The sequence below is a fragment of the Sus scrofa genome, chromosome 18, assembly GCF_054392235.1.
Source record: "Sus scrofa isolate SSC_HxYL_T2T_F1_AM1 chromosome 18, Sscrofa_HxYL_maternal_Yorkshire_Landrace_v2.0, whole genome shotgun sequence".
NCBI classification, from domain to species: Eukaryota; Metazoa; Chordata; class Mammalia; order Artiodactyla; family Suidae; genus Sus; species Sus scrofa.
The window spans coordinates 64,351,813-64,366,902 of NC_139400.1; the positions used below are offsets into that span (position 1 = coordinate 64,351,813).

General features: G+C 45.2%; 1 protein-coding gene across 5 annotated transcripts in view; it reads left to right on the forward strand.

The window, feature by feature from the left end:
* VPS41 (VPS41 subunit of HOPS complex) overlaps positions 1-15,090 on the forward strand; it is a 165,015-nt gene that overhangs the window by 84,037 nt on the left and 65,888 nt on the right. The window lies entirely within an intron of this gene.

Here is a 15,090-nt window from a genome sequence, read left to right on the forward strand (position 1 = left end):
TGAAGAATCCACATGTTAAGGTAAGTGATACCAAGTCGTTTCTTTCTAGATGTTTTAACTGCTTTATTGATGTGTGGTTTGCGTACCGCAGTGCACAGTTGAAGGGGTGCAGTTCCATGGTTTCTCGGGCGTTACCGCCCCCTGCCGCCGGCGCGGTCATCTAGGTTTAGAGCATTTTCGTCACCCCAGTGCGGAAACCTCGTGCCGGTCGCAGTCACTTCCTGTCCCTCCCCTGCTTCCAGCGCCAAGGAACCACTAATGTATCGCATTTCCCCGTGGGTTTGCCTGATGGGGCTGTTTCATTAAGCCCTGGACAGTTCGCGTAAATGGAATCACACACCAAGTGGGGGCCTTTGTTTCTGGCTCCTTTCCTTGGCTTTCCAGGTGCTGCCGTGTTGTGGCGTGTCTTGGTACTTCATGCCTTTTGTGGCGGAATTATATCTCATTGTGTGGATGTAACTTATTTAGCACTTACCAGCTGATGGGCATTTGGGCCCCTTCCGCCTTTGACCATTATGAATCATGCTGTCGTGAACATGCATGTCTAACGTTTTATGCAGCCATGTATTTTCATCCCTCAGGTGTGGAATGGTTGGATCATGTGGTAACTCTGTGTTAAACACTTTGCAGAGCTGTCACACTGTTTTCCAAAGTGCCTGCACCATCAGACATTCCCCCAGCAATGTGGGAGGGTTTCACTTTCTCCACATTCTCACTCACACTCATTTTTGTTTTAAATTTTTATTTTATTTTATTTTATTTTATTATTTTATGGCTGCACGCAGGGCATATGGAAGTTCCCAGGCTAGGGGTAGAATCAGAGCTACAGCTGCCTGCCTACACACAGCCACAGCAATGCCAGATCCACGCTGCATCTGGGACCTACACCACAGCTCACGGCAATGCTGGATCCTTAACCCACTGATTGGGGTCAGGGATTGAACCCATGTCCTCATGGATCCTAGTCGGGTTTGTTGCCTTGAGCCACGAGGGAAGCTCCCAGCCCACACTCATTTTTATCTGTCTTTTTGATTGTAGCCATCTGGCGAGTGGGAAGTGGTGTCTCATTTTTATTTTGACTTGCATTTTCCTAATGACTAATGATATTGAGCATCTTTTCATGTGCTTATTGGCTATTTGCCTGTCTTCTTTGGTGAAATATCTATTCAAATTCTTTGCCCATTTTAAAGAAAAAGGTTATTATAGTTGATTTACGTTGTCGGTTTCTGTCGGTTTCTGCTGCACAGGCAAGTGACCCAGTTACAGATCCAGGTGCCCTGTTTCTCATGTCATCGTCCATCGTGTTCCATCAGGCCCATCACAAGCGACTGGATAGAGTCCCTGTGCTGTGCAGTAGGACCTCATTGCTTAGCCATCCTAAATGGAATAGTTTGCCTCTACTAACCCCAGACTTCTTTGCGCATTCTTTGATTGGGTTCTTTGTCTTTTTATGACGCAGTTGTGAAATTGTTGTATGTATTCTGGATTCACGTCCCTTTTCAATGTGTGATTTGCAAATACTTGCTCCTCGCCCATGAGTTGTCTTTTTACTTTATTGATGGTGTCATTTGAAGTACAAAAATCTTTAATTTTGGTGGAATGCCATTTATGTATTAGTGTTTTCTTTTTTCCGTTGATGCTTGTGCTTTTGGCATTGGATCTGTGAAGTCACTGCCAGATCCAGGGTCATGAAGATTTATGCTTATGTTTCCTTCCAAGAGTTTTCTAGTTTTAACCTTTAAAATTCAGCTCTCAATCCACGTTGAGTTAATTTTTGTGTATGGTGTTTGGGATGGGTCTCAAGTCATCCTTTTGCACGTGGACATCCAGTTGTCCCAGTGCCATTTGTTGAAAAGACTGTTCTTTTGCCATTGTCTTGGGCCCTTTGTCAAAAATCAGTTAACTGTAAATGTTAGGATTTATTTCTAGACTTTCAGTTCTGTTGATCTGTGTATCTGTCCTTGTACCCCATGTAGGTTTAGAGCCACTAATTTTGCTACAGTTACTTATGGGATGACCAACAGATTAACTCTTTGGAAGATATTCTGATTATTTTGAGTTTTTTCCCTTTAAAAGCCATTATAATTTCTCCTGCTTACCGTAGAGGTTTAAGAAACACTGGTATATAAATGTGCCTTCTTCAGGGACTTGTAACATACAGGCTATTGACTGATTTCTCTGGATTCATGAAAGTTTATTATATAAATAAGTATTTTATGAGTGGTAAAAAAGTAGTGTTTATTCACTAAACTATAGTGATTTCTTTGTGTAGCGTTAAATTGGAGATTTCCGGTATGGGCACCAGCCTGATGTCTTCTGAAAAACTCTCCAGAGAGTTCTTCCTTCGCTCTGTGTATGGTATGCACCTTCAAAGATCACTTGCGCTGTACGAGTTTGGCACTACTGTGTTCTCTCTTTTAAAATAGATTTGTTTAGTTGAAGATATTTCAGGAAATATTTCTGATTTTATTAAAGAATGCAACTTTGATTTTAAAAACTAAGAAAAAGGCTTTTGGAAGTTAACATAAAGAAAGAGATACTATTGTGAGAACAAAATAATGCCATTTGCAGCAACATGGATGCAACTAGAGATTCTCATCCTAAGTGAAATCAGAAAGAGAAAGACAGAAACCATATGATATCACTTATATGTGGAATCTAAAATGTGGCACAAATGAATCTATCTACCAAACAGAAACAGACTTAGGGACACAGAGTTGACCTGTGGTTGCCAAGTGGGAGGGGGAGGGAGTGGGTTGGAGGGGCAGTTGGGGGTTAGCAGATGCAAACTATTACATTTAGAATGGAGACGACATGAGGTCCTGCCGGGCAGCCCAGGGAACCATACCCAGTCTCTCGTGAGAGAACGTGATGGAAGACAGGATGAGGAAAAGAATGTGTGTGTGTGTGTGTGACTGGGTCACTGTGCAGCAGAAACTGGCACAACGCTGTAAATCGACTACACTATAATGTTTTTTAATATTAAGAAAGATACTATTGTGAAAAGACTCTTCTTTTTTAAGGCATTAGAAAATTTTTAGGATGAACTACTTTTCAAAAAATTTCTTAAAACAGAATTATGGCATTTTATTCCTTTGAAAAAATGAGAAAAACAAAGACTGCATTGCCCCAATCACAACTCCGATCATTCCAACCGCAGTTTTCAACCAGCACCATCCACTAAGCAGAACAGGTGTGTAGAGTCCACCATTTAGCAAATGGTGATAACCTTGCAATAATCATGTGCTGTAAGACTTCTCTGTTTAGAGTAGATAGCAGATCATATGGGGGGGGGGCAAAGACAAATACCCTATACTGAGAGGTTATGACGTCCTGCCTTCAAGAAATAATTTTATCTTCAATAAAAAAGGAAAAATTGGGGGCATTCCTGTTGTGGCTCAGCAGGTTATGAACCCCACTAGTATCCGTGAAGATGCAGGTTCGATCCCTGGCCTTGCTCGGTGGGTTAAGGATCCAGCATTGCCGTGAGCTGTGGTGTAGGTCTCAGATACCGCTCAGATCTGTTGTTGCTATGACTGAGGCAGAGGCCAGCGGCTGCAGCTCCAGTTCAGCCCCTAGCCTGGGAACGTCCATATCCACAGCTGTGTTCCTAAAAAGAAACAGAAAAAAACAATTGGAGCGAGGACTAGCCAGAGGAAGGTGTGATGTGGGAAAAAGGCATCCTTAACCCTGAAGAACACTGATCTTCCCCAGACTGACAGCTGAACGCATCTTGGAATTATATGCCAGCTTCTGTAAGCAGTGATGAAAACAGCACAGCAGCTGCGGAAATGAACTAGGAAAGATGGATGTCCTGCAATGAGATAGATATTCGTGATGTTATTTCATACTACTTGACAGAGATGTCTGCTTTAATATTTTAGTTGATTTGATTGTATTAGAAAATTTTGATTCCTGGAAAAACATTTTTTTAAGTAATCAGAACAGTGCCACAAAACAGCATTGTAGCAGAAAAAACCTGAAACTGGAATTTGACACATTTATTTCCTTTTTAAGGTTCTAGCTTCTCAGGTCTTTCAAGAGAGCCCCTTATCCACCTGGGACCAGGAAGAGGAGGCTATAGTTCTGTCTGGCATAAACTTTTATTTTAGCTTTTCAAGGTAACTTCTTAGTAGTTGAATGCCATGGCTGGATTCATGGACTCTGCGACTTGACACATGAGCATAGAAAGCTTATTCTAAATTCTGTTTTGTTTCCATGTTGAAAAAGAAAGGAAAAGAAAGAGCACATCTCTTAAGAATGCCATTGGAGAGAGCTTTCAAACACGTGAATCGATGGATTTTTTTTTTTTTTTTTTAACTGCAGCCTCCTTGTGTAGCAAGAATTCTAATGTGTGAGCATAGCAATGAGGTATCTTCCTTAGAAATAAGTCTGCCAAGCAGATCTTGTCTGGGTTTTTTTTTCTTTTTTGAACTGCTCACCTTCCTCTGTCAGCAGGGGAACTTGAGCTCCTTGTGGCCTTTACCTTTGAACTTGAAATATACGTTATAATAACTGGTTCTCCTCCTTTGACAAATTATTTGTCACGATGCTCTTTGCATCAGAGTTCACTTCTAGAAACGAGGCAGTCAGCTGTTTGGCATTGTGGTGGGCTAGAGTGAGGGGACCCGGCTGCAGGGACAGCTTGCTTTGTAAGCGGGAAAATGTCAGTCAGCAAAGGAGGCAGGGACCTGCGTGCGTGAAATGAGGAAAGCGCTTCACTGTTCAGGGCTGAAGGCTTGTGGCCAGTTTTACTCGGAGGACCGAGACAGTAGCATCAACTAGCTTCTCAGTTGCCAACAATGATCAGCAAATAGTGCATTGCATTTGGAATTCTTTTTGGAAGAAATGCAGCAGAGCAGCTTTTTGTAATAATGTAAATCTTTTTAGAATCCAGGCAGCCTGGTACTGCACTGAAATATAGAGGTGCTTCCTTATGTGTCTGCTTATCTCCTGGTCAGATGGAAATGGGTTTTCAGGGTTAAAAAGATTTGACATCCGCTACCCCACATGGTCTGCTGACCAACCGGTGGATCTTGACAATAATAATTCTCCAATAAGAACAAGAATAATAATGCTTGATTTCAGGCAGCTTTTCTACATGCAGATTTTTCTCAGACGTTACTCCTCAGGCAACCACCAAATTTATGTCCTCGCAGTTGCATGTAGAACCATTGTGAACAAACCCCTCGTTTCTACTAGCCACACTGGTGTAAGTGGTGGTCCCATTCCTAGAAATTCATCTCATGCTGTAAACACACCAAAGTTGATTCAAAACCACCAACTGATAGTAAGTAACACAGCGTCACTTTTCCCAGTGTTTGTGAGGCACGTAAAACCAAGTTGTAAAAGAGCCGTGAGATAAAACTGCACTTGGGTGGGGGTTTTCCTCTATGTACCGACCCAGCTGAAGCCAAAAATAGAAATCATTTTCAGTCTCAACAACAGCCATTGCACACTGCTTTCCAAATGAATTTCATCGCCTCAAACGCTGGTTTGTTTTTTCTCACATGAGTGTGTGGACCTCCCGGCACCCTCGAGATGGATCCCTGGCCAAGCGCACTCGCGCGCTCACGCCCCCTTGTTTCACAGCCATCAAACACCTGTTGAGAACAGGAGCCTTTTTTCTTTAATGAGTTCAGCTAATATTTCCATATTGTTTGCAGCTTCCCTCTGGATTCTGACGTTCTGCTTACCATCTGCCGTCTCGGAGCAATCAAACCGTCCTTGGCTCCTTGCTGAAAGATCTTCCTCTGCATGTTGAGAGAGCTGTGATTGTTCCTAAGTATTGGAAGTAGCTGCTGTCTGTACAAGAATCGTTGTGTGCTTTCGAGGGCCCATCCTGCTTTCCTGTAGCGTTGAATACCAGTAAACTCCGCTTAGCACTCGGGAGTGCTCTCCCTCCTCCCCCTCAGATAAGGCTGAGTAGCACAGGGAGCTATATGCAGTATCCTGCAATGACCAATAATGGAAAAGAATCTAAAAAGAGTTTATCTCCCTCCCTCCCTCCCTCTCTATCTAGCTCAATCACTTTGCTGTATACCGGAAGCTAATACAACCTTGCACATCAACTATACCACAATAAAAAAAAATAAAAATTTTAAAAGATAAGGCTGTATAGCTAACTGTCATTAACTTTGAGAAGCTTTTCCTCCCTTTTCTTTTTTTAAGATAAGGCTCTCTGTTGCAAGGGGGTCAGCGTTACGGCAGTTATAAGTTGGCGTCACCAGTAGAGACTGAATCACGGTTATTTCACAGGACTGTTTGGCTTGAACAGTTTTGTCTCTTGGACACACCTTGGTAAGAGGGTCCACATCAGCTGGTGCTGTGAGCACACAGGATCTGAATTTCGGGAACGGTGGTGTGTTTCCAAGAGCGGAGAGGCGAGACACTGCCTGGACAGCAGTTAGTCTGCAAGAGCACTCGTCAGGACGGTGATTTGGTAGGAAAACGCGTTTCCCACCTTCTTTGAGGGAAAGAACATGTGTGTGTCTGTGTCACCGTGGGGTCATTTTGCCGTCCTTTGTCTTTATGCACCTGGGGCTTCATCCCTGCCATCATTTACTTGTTTCCTTTCCGCGTTCTTACTCGTTTTCCAGCCAATATTCCTCTGATGTTTGCGACAGCATAAATTTGAACAAACTCAGCATCTAGTGGGGGTGAATTAGTTTTGTCCGTGCCCTGGAGCCAGAGATCTCCAGGAACACACCCGTGGCGCATGAGGAAGAGGGGGTGTTAGAAAGAGGGCATTGCGGGATTTGGGCTGATGAGAGGTGGTAGGAGAGGGTTCAGGGAAGCAGGGCTTGGCTCTAGATCGGATGCTCTCAGGAAGCAAGAATAACCCCATCACCAGGTATCAGCATACACCTTATCTAGAGGGAGGAAGGACCAAAGCAAAGCGAAGACGGTGAAGACGCAGCCGTCTCTCGTGCTAGTCAGGACAGGGAGGCGTTGGGTCATTTCTGCCGCTTGGAAAACATTCGAACTTCGGCTGTGTCCAGAAGTGATTCTGGAGTGGCCTCATGGCATGGTCGGGGGCCTTGTCTGATGTCGGTGTTGTGTGAAATTATTTATATTCACCCAGAGAACGCCATGGCCCAGCTGCGAATGCCAGGCCAGCTCCTGCCTGCCAGCTTTGCTCTGATGTGACAGATAAAATGCCCAGCATTTTCTAGATGGCTTCTATCAGGAAACTTTATGAAAATATATGTACAGTCTGATTTTATTCCTTTGGTAGAAATATAATCATGTATAATGTGACAGTATTCAGGGAAAGCTGTGTGTACCGAGTGACCAGCAATATCAGTAATATTGACACATACTCATATCTGGGCAGGATCATTTGCATCCTTTCTGACCTTCATTGGCTTTTATTCTCTGCTTTTTGGGGGCAGAAAACATGCCTTTCCTAATAATAAAAGGCAATAATAAAAGAATGTACAAAGCCATCTCAACTATTTTGTTTCCCTTTTCAACTCCGTATCGTAAAGCATATGAAATTCCCTACCTTATTGAAGTCTAATCTTAGCTCAGATGTTCTTCAGTGGTTACATTGCATTCCATCTTGTGGGTCAATTTCATTTTCCTAATCATTCTCATATTACTGCTTGTATCCGGTTTTCGGTTATCATAAATCATACTGTAATGAAGCCAGAAATCTTTGGGCATGGACTTTTATCTTGCTTCCTGAATGTTTTCCTAGCACTGATTCTCCGGATTGGACACCTAGGTCAAAGACGATGATGATTTTTTAGGCTCAGGACACATACTGCCAAGGAAAGTTGCTCTCCAGAAAACACACGGATTTGCATCAGCTGCGTTCGAAGGCCCGTTTCGCGGTATCGATTTGCCAATCTGATATACAGCGAAAGAGATTCCATTGTTCTATTTTGTAACTTCTTTGAATTATTAGTGATTTTGAGTGTTTTTCTTTACTAGTCACCTATATCTCTTCTTTTGTGATTTCTCTGTGTTCTTTGCTCGGGGCAGCTTTTAATATTACCGTAGCAGCCAGGACAATGATGACTGTCCATTTGATATTTATTGTCAGTTTGAGCACAAATTATCGCTGCTTCCTGAATAGCCTGCAGCCTTTCCTCCAATTTTGGAGAAACCTGGAATGATTATTCTTGTTCTAAGGAGGCATATATTATATTGGAGTCATAATGAGACCTTCGGGTAGATGCCGAACTGCGTAAAAAGCGGACAAAGACGTGCTGCTCCCGCGATGCAAGTCCGCCCCCAGACCTCTGTCCTGCGCCTCCTCCTCAAAGACTAGGCGAGATGCCCAGTTAAAAGCAGTTCATCTGACTTGGTTTCTTCTGCCGCGTCTTCATTTTCAGTTGTTCCCCTGCTTTACTTTGCGTCGAGTCAGGTGCTTGCTCGAATCCACAAACCTGCGTGTTCGGGCGCCCCTTTCTGTTCTTGGAGGCTTAGCCGCTTGGTGTTTCTCCTTCATAGCCTCACTGTGCAGAGACCTCCGCACAGTCGTCTGTGACTGAGGTTGTGTGTACTTAAAGTGAGAGCGATTGGCTCATCTCACAGAGCATCCATTCAGGGCTAATCACCCAGTGGATATGGCGTTTGTGTTTGCTCTGCCCTGATGGGGAGGGTCCAGCCTTGAACCCAGACGCACTGTGCCAGGCCGGGGATCGAACCCTCATCCCAGTGCTCTGGGGACGCCGCTGATCCTGTTATGCCACAGTGGGAACTCCTAAAATTTTATTCCTAATCTCCTCCTACCTTGGATTGAAAATCCTTCCGTGACAAGCCTCCGGCTCCTCGTTCCCCTTGCCCTCTGTGTCTTTTACTGAGGCAGTCTTACCTGGCACATTCTAACTTGCTGGGCTTTGCTTTTCTTTCTTTCTCTATTTTATGATCTCAAGCTCCAGCATCCTCTCTGACCAAGCATTTTGTCTTTTCTCCAAGCCCCTCGGTCCTTCCTGATGGAACACCCTTGCCTGTAGTCTTAGACCCCAGCCTCAGAGCTGGCAGTGTTGCTAGTGTTTAGGGAGACTGAAGGACTCGAGTGATTTATATACTTGAAGGATCCCAAGATGATGGGAAAGGGGCCCATCACGCTCCCTGGCCTCCATCAGGGAAGAATGGGTGATGGGTAATGATGGGTGTTATGCTCCCAGAATCGGCAGCTTTATTGCAGCCCGATAGGAATCCCACCCCGTGAGTGGGAGATTCTGGGATGTGTGTCCTCCCCACTCTGTGCTGTAGGAAAGTACTGGATAGATTTATCAGCACAGAACATGGGAGAATAAAGTATATTGCTGAGGATGCGAGGGCTCCTATTGAAATATAAGTACCGAGAGTGCTGACTGCCAGAATGCGGATTTATGGGAAATCAAGCCCTAACATACTTTCTCCAACAAAAAATAGACCTCTTGGAAACAGTGTTTTCTTATGGAGCTTCAGTTCCTCCCATTGAGCTTAAATTGCTGTCAGGATTTGTGATAATGACAATTCAGTATGACAGGATGCGGAAGATGAACCAAATAAATTAACCAGCTGCTTTGAAAAGTGGTCCCCGCAGTGGCTTCCCCTAAAATGCTTTGTAGAACATTCACGCTCAGTAGGTCTCTAGGAGGTTTGATGGCCGGAAGAAAGCAAAGGATTTTATTAAATGTCAATGAAATAACCAGTGTTGTGGTAGTTACATTAGCCTAGAATGTTTGTGAGAAAAGCAGCTTCTCTGGTCTTCAGTCACCAAAGCAGAACTTCCCTGGGCATTGCTGCCAGACGGCGTGTCTCTGCCTGCAGTTCTCAAGGATTAGGATAAAAGAAACCCTCATCGCTCCCGCCTGAAACCGTGTGTCCTGCAGAATGTCACCCATCCGATCCTCGTGTACCGCGCGGTGGCCTTTGGAGAACTTTCAGAGGCCAGTGATGGGAGTAATTCCTTAACTAGTAGCTGAGACTTAGAGCTCTATGCTGTGTGTGCACAGGGCTCAGGAGGAAAGAAGGAAGTTGGATGGGGGGACGATGGACAGACGTGCTTCAAGGGCCAGGCAGGTCGTGTGGAGGCTGGAGAGGCAGGCCAGGCGGAGGATGACCGGAAGTGGGCTCTGTGGCCGTTGAAGAGCCTTGTGCTCGGGGACAGATCCGTTCCAGGGCTTGCTGCTCAGGCCAAGGAGAGGCCAGGAAGCATCCCTGAAATCAGGGAGCCTCCGTTTCCTAAACCAAACAGGGAAGGACTCACCTTCAGAGGACTTTGCAAGGTTTTGCCACGTTGGGCACAGATCATATCCTCTGGCCTTGAGCAAAGGGAGGGAGGCCACCATTTGAGGACAAGGACATGCCGTCAGTATAAATGAGCCATTCCTCAGCGTGCGACGAATGAACTGGATGACTCAGTCTCGGGGCTCCCTCCTTTAGGTCTGTGAGATGAGGGCAGATTCCAGTGTGTCAAAAATACCTCACGGCCAGAGTTCCTGTCGTGGCTCAGCGGCTAACAAATCCGACTAGTATCCATGAGGTCTCGGGTTCGATGCCTGGCCTTGCTCAGCGGGTTAAGGATCCAGTGTTGCCGTGAGCTGTGGTGTAGGTTGCAGATGCAGCTCGGATCCCGCGGTGCTGTGGCTCTGGTGTAGGCTGATGGCTGCAGCTCCGATTCGACCCCTCGCCTGGGAACCTCCATATGCCATGGGAGCGGCCCAAGAAATGGCAAAAAGACACACACACACAAAAAAATGCTTCACAGCCATTTCTTCCTAAAGCTGGGCTGAGTGATGGACGGGGAATCGCACAGGATGCCAGCAGCAAGTGAGAATCATGGGAACCCCGTGTGGAATTGTAATGGAAAAGAGCTCACCTCGCGTCTGCGGACAACGGAGGCAGGAAGGCGCTGTAGACTGGGAAAGTCGCCTCCGGGTCTGATGTTTGTTTCTCCTGGTGTCTGGCAAAGTGCACGTAAGATCTGGTTTCATCCTCTGAGGGATGTGCAGTCCGTCGGGGAGAGGAGAAGTAAATACATGGATTTCAGCGAACTCCGTATGACAGGTGCTCATGGTGCCATGACCCGGGGCCAGGCTGCCCCCAACATGAGTGTAGAACCAGGAAATTAGGCGGAAATTATTTCACTTACAAAACAATTCCCTGAAGTGACAGTCTTCTCTCATACATTTTAGGCTATTTCTTTCCAGATCGTTTCTTATTTTTCAAGTATAAAGTGCTGAAACGGCCGCTGTTTGAAAAACACGAGAGAATAATGCAAATTGTGTCCGAAATTGTAATGGAATTAGTTAAAACTTGCTTCATCCCCAGAAGCTAGGTGTTAGCCGCCCCCTGCTTCTGTTTTGGAGCACCCATGAAAATGGGGAGCACCCATCTCACAGATGGGATGTCCTCTACCCTCGAAACTATACAAATAACGTGGAGAGGCTTCTTTGTTGCCGGATTCCTGTCCAAGCCGGGTACGCAGGTGTATTGTAGTGGAACTCTGGAAACCCGACTGAATTCAGAATTCTCTCCTCTTCCTCCTGCCCTCTGCTGGACGTTTTCCTTGGAGCCGGAGCAGACAAAGGGAGGCCCCAGCTCCCTCCCAGAACCACAGCAGAAGGGGTGGGTTGGCGTGACTTGGATTTGAAGCAGAATTGCAACAAGATTTTATTAACAGTTTCCGAAGAAGTTAGCGTCTTATTTAAAAGGTAGGCACAGTTTACAGGAATTAATTCTCAGGCATAATCAGGAGGCCTCAAATATCCCTTCTTTCTCTAAGGTCCGGTGAGTTTTGATACCATTTTATTTCAGACATTCCCCTGAATTATCCTGACTGTGAAAACGGGAGAATGGACTTTCGTCCCCATACTTGTTAACATCACAAAAACGACCCACCTGTGCCACGCAGAGTGATTATAAAATAGAAATAGTGTGAGTGTCTCCTGTCACCTCTTTCTGGAATCATGAGTACTTCATAATGTGCCTTTTAGATTTTTACATACAGACGCATATTCATGATGTATGTGTATCCATTTATAAAAATGGATGTATAAAACGAAATAGGATGACTTAGAGGTCGTCCTATTGAATCCTGTTTTGCAGTCTGCGTTTTTATTTAATATGCCCTGAACATCTCTTTCTGTGCATTGATGTCCGTATATAGAATCATTTAAAAACAGATGCTGGAATTCTCCTGTGGCACAGCAAGTTAAGGATCCATCGTCGCCCCTGCAGCAGCTTGGGCCATGGCTGTGGCGTGGGTTCGATCCCTGGCCCAGGAACTCCCACTTGCTGCAGGACGGGCCAAATAAATACATACAGACACACGCTCTTCAAGCGTCTAGCTCTGCCACGTTTTACCCAGTGTCTTTCTGGCTGTCATAAATAACCTTACACACACTTTTACCCACTGTCTGGTCACTTGTGAGCAAAACCTTTTAGACGTGGACGTCTGGGGTCATATTTAAAGCTCTGAGCCCATAACGCTAAAGGGCCCTCCAGAAAGACGATGGGACGGTCTTACACACGTGCCCAGCTTCTCCCAGGGTCTGGCCGTAGCATTTGGATTCATCTTTGTCAGGTCCTTCTTTCCTTCTTTCTTCACCTGTCCATTCTAGGACCACTGCTATCTTCGCTCTGGTGTTAATTTCCTACAATATTTTACCCATCTGGCAGGGCAGATCTGCACCCCCACCCCCCAGCCTCAAATGGCTTCCTGTTTGAAAAATTCTTGGTATTCTCACACATTTTCAAATCAATTCAAAGCATTTTGGAAGCTTTGAAACCATTCCTTTGGGATTTTCTTTGGGTTTGCATTAGAATCATAGGTAATTCCTAACCTCATTCCTCAGTGAGAATTTTAAGTTGTAACAGCCAGGAACACGTTATCTATTCATTTCGTTCTCCTTCTCTGTCCCCCAGCACGGTGTTTTTGTTTTTGCCGTGTAGCTGGTTCACACACATCTGGTTTTGTTCATTATTAACTTTTAGAGCTACCATCTCTCCCTTGTTTACAGCTCTGATTGCGTCCTCTTGAGTTTCGGTTTATGCTGTCTGTGTTTTCATTTCCAAGTGCTCTGGTTGCGGTTTGATTTCCTTTCTTACCCAAGGACAGAGAATATTAATTTTTTTACTTCTTTTTTGTTTGTTTTGCTCTACTTTTCTCATAAAGTTGTATTGCAGTAGAGTTGATTTACAGGCTCGTAATGGCCTCTGCTGTGCAGCAGAGCAATCCCACTCTCTGTGTCGGACGGCAGGTCCCCGCTGGCCCGTCGTGCCAACCCCAAACCCCAGTCCTTTTCCCGCCGCCTGTCCCCTGTGGTAACCGTAAGTCTTTCAAAATTAATTTCTTAATTTTCTTGTCACCTGAGAATAAGAATTATTTTAAGGTCCGTCTCTGCTGTACGGAATATCTCATTTATGTGGTGTTGGGAGAGGCAGATCTTTTTTTCTTCTTCCCTAGATCAGTTCTGCTGTTTTCAAATACCACGTTTTCCCACATTGCTAGTGTTTCTTCTTGTTATCTCTTATTTACGAGAAGTGACGGTGAATTTGCCCATAGATTTTGGGAGAACTTTGTCTGGATTTTTTATTCTGGGCAACTGTGGGAGAAGGAAGTTTTATGTTTTCATTGTTGCTGAACTGGAACACAGTTGTCTGTTGGGAAAGTGGCTGAAAGAGAGTGTAATCGTTGGTGCAGCAGGGAAGGGCTGTATTTTCAAGCTTGCTTTCCGTATTTATTGAGACAGTTCAGAGTTTTTATGGATTGCTACAGTTCATGTGCCCAACTTATGTAACTGGCACAACGACCCTTGGGAAACACCCTCCTGTGCCAAGCCCGCCTGCGTCTCCTCCCAAGCTGTGTCTCCAGCCACCGGAAACTGTCCCTGCCTGAGATGCGCCCTATGGCACGGAGATGGGAGTGCTTTGCCGTATTCCTGCTGTGCACCTGACCAAGGAGGGCTCGTCCTTGTAATGCGTCGGGTCACAGGCCTCGCTGGGAGTCTTCTTTCTATCACGTTGTACAGGATTTCTCATTTAAAAATTGGGGCGCATGTCATTTTTCTCCCCAGGTGCCGATCGCTCCCCTTGTGTTACTACTTGGGCCATTTCCAGGTGGGACTTGGTGAGGGCGGGGAAGCTGAGGCCCACAGTCTCCCCCTGCCCATGCATCCAGCATCCCTTCCCACAGGCAGCTGTGGACCCCCCCGCCTGGTACTTTCCGCTCGGCCTGACCCCGCCACGGAGGGAAGATGAACCTCAGTGCAGTGTCATCTCGGGCAGGGCAGGAGCTGCGTCCTCAGGCTTTCACCATTCCCATACTTCAAACCTGTCGCATCCCAAGACACTGGACACCCTCACTGGCCACCTGCGCTCTGTTCTCTGCTGAGAAGAGTGGCTGTGGGAGAGGGTGAATCACAGATGGGGGGCCGGACCCCACGGTCGCTGACGGGGGGCGATTCCCTAGAGCCCGGGCGGGAGGGGAGGTGACGAGGCAGCAGGTTGGGGAGCGTAGGGGAGCCCTGTGCTCTGTTCCCCCGCTGGGAACAGAGGACTCCCCGTGTTAGGACAAGCCTTGTCTCCAGGCCCCCCTCTGGGCATGGTGAGGACACTGTGCTTTTACCGGGTAGTAGAGAACTTGAAACATTTCTGCCGTTTTCAAAGGACTCAACTTGGCTCGTTTGTGAAGACTAACGTTTGTTTATTTTGAGCCTCCCCCCACCCTGCTTTTTGTGCCCCTTTTGTCTGTAGGAGCCTAATGATTGGAAAAGATGTATAAGAAATATAAATAAAATGTGAATTTATTCTACTCTTACCTATTTCCCCCCTTTTTTGGGGGGCTGTACTATGGCAATAAATAATTTTGTAAAATAAATAATATACATTTAATATAAATTTATAAATTTTATAGAGTCAACATTTGCTTTTGTAAAAAGCAAATAATTTTGTAAAATAATATAAATTTAATGTAAATTTATAAATTTTATAGAGTCAGCATTTGCTTTTGAAAAGTAACTGTATTTCTGGATTATATGTCTAAAGTTATATGCTTTGAGTTATCCATTGTATAAAGCATATCTTATATCTATGTATTTATATACTGTATAAAAATCTTTTCTTCTGGGATTTAATTTGGCTATA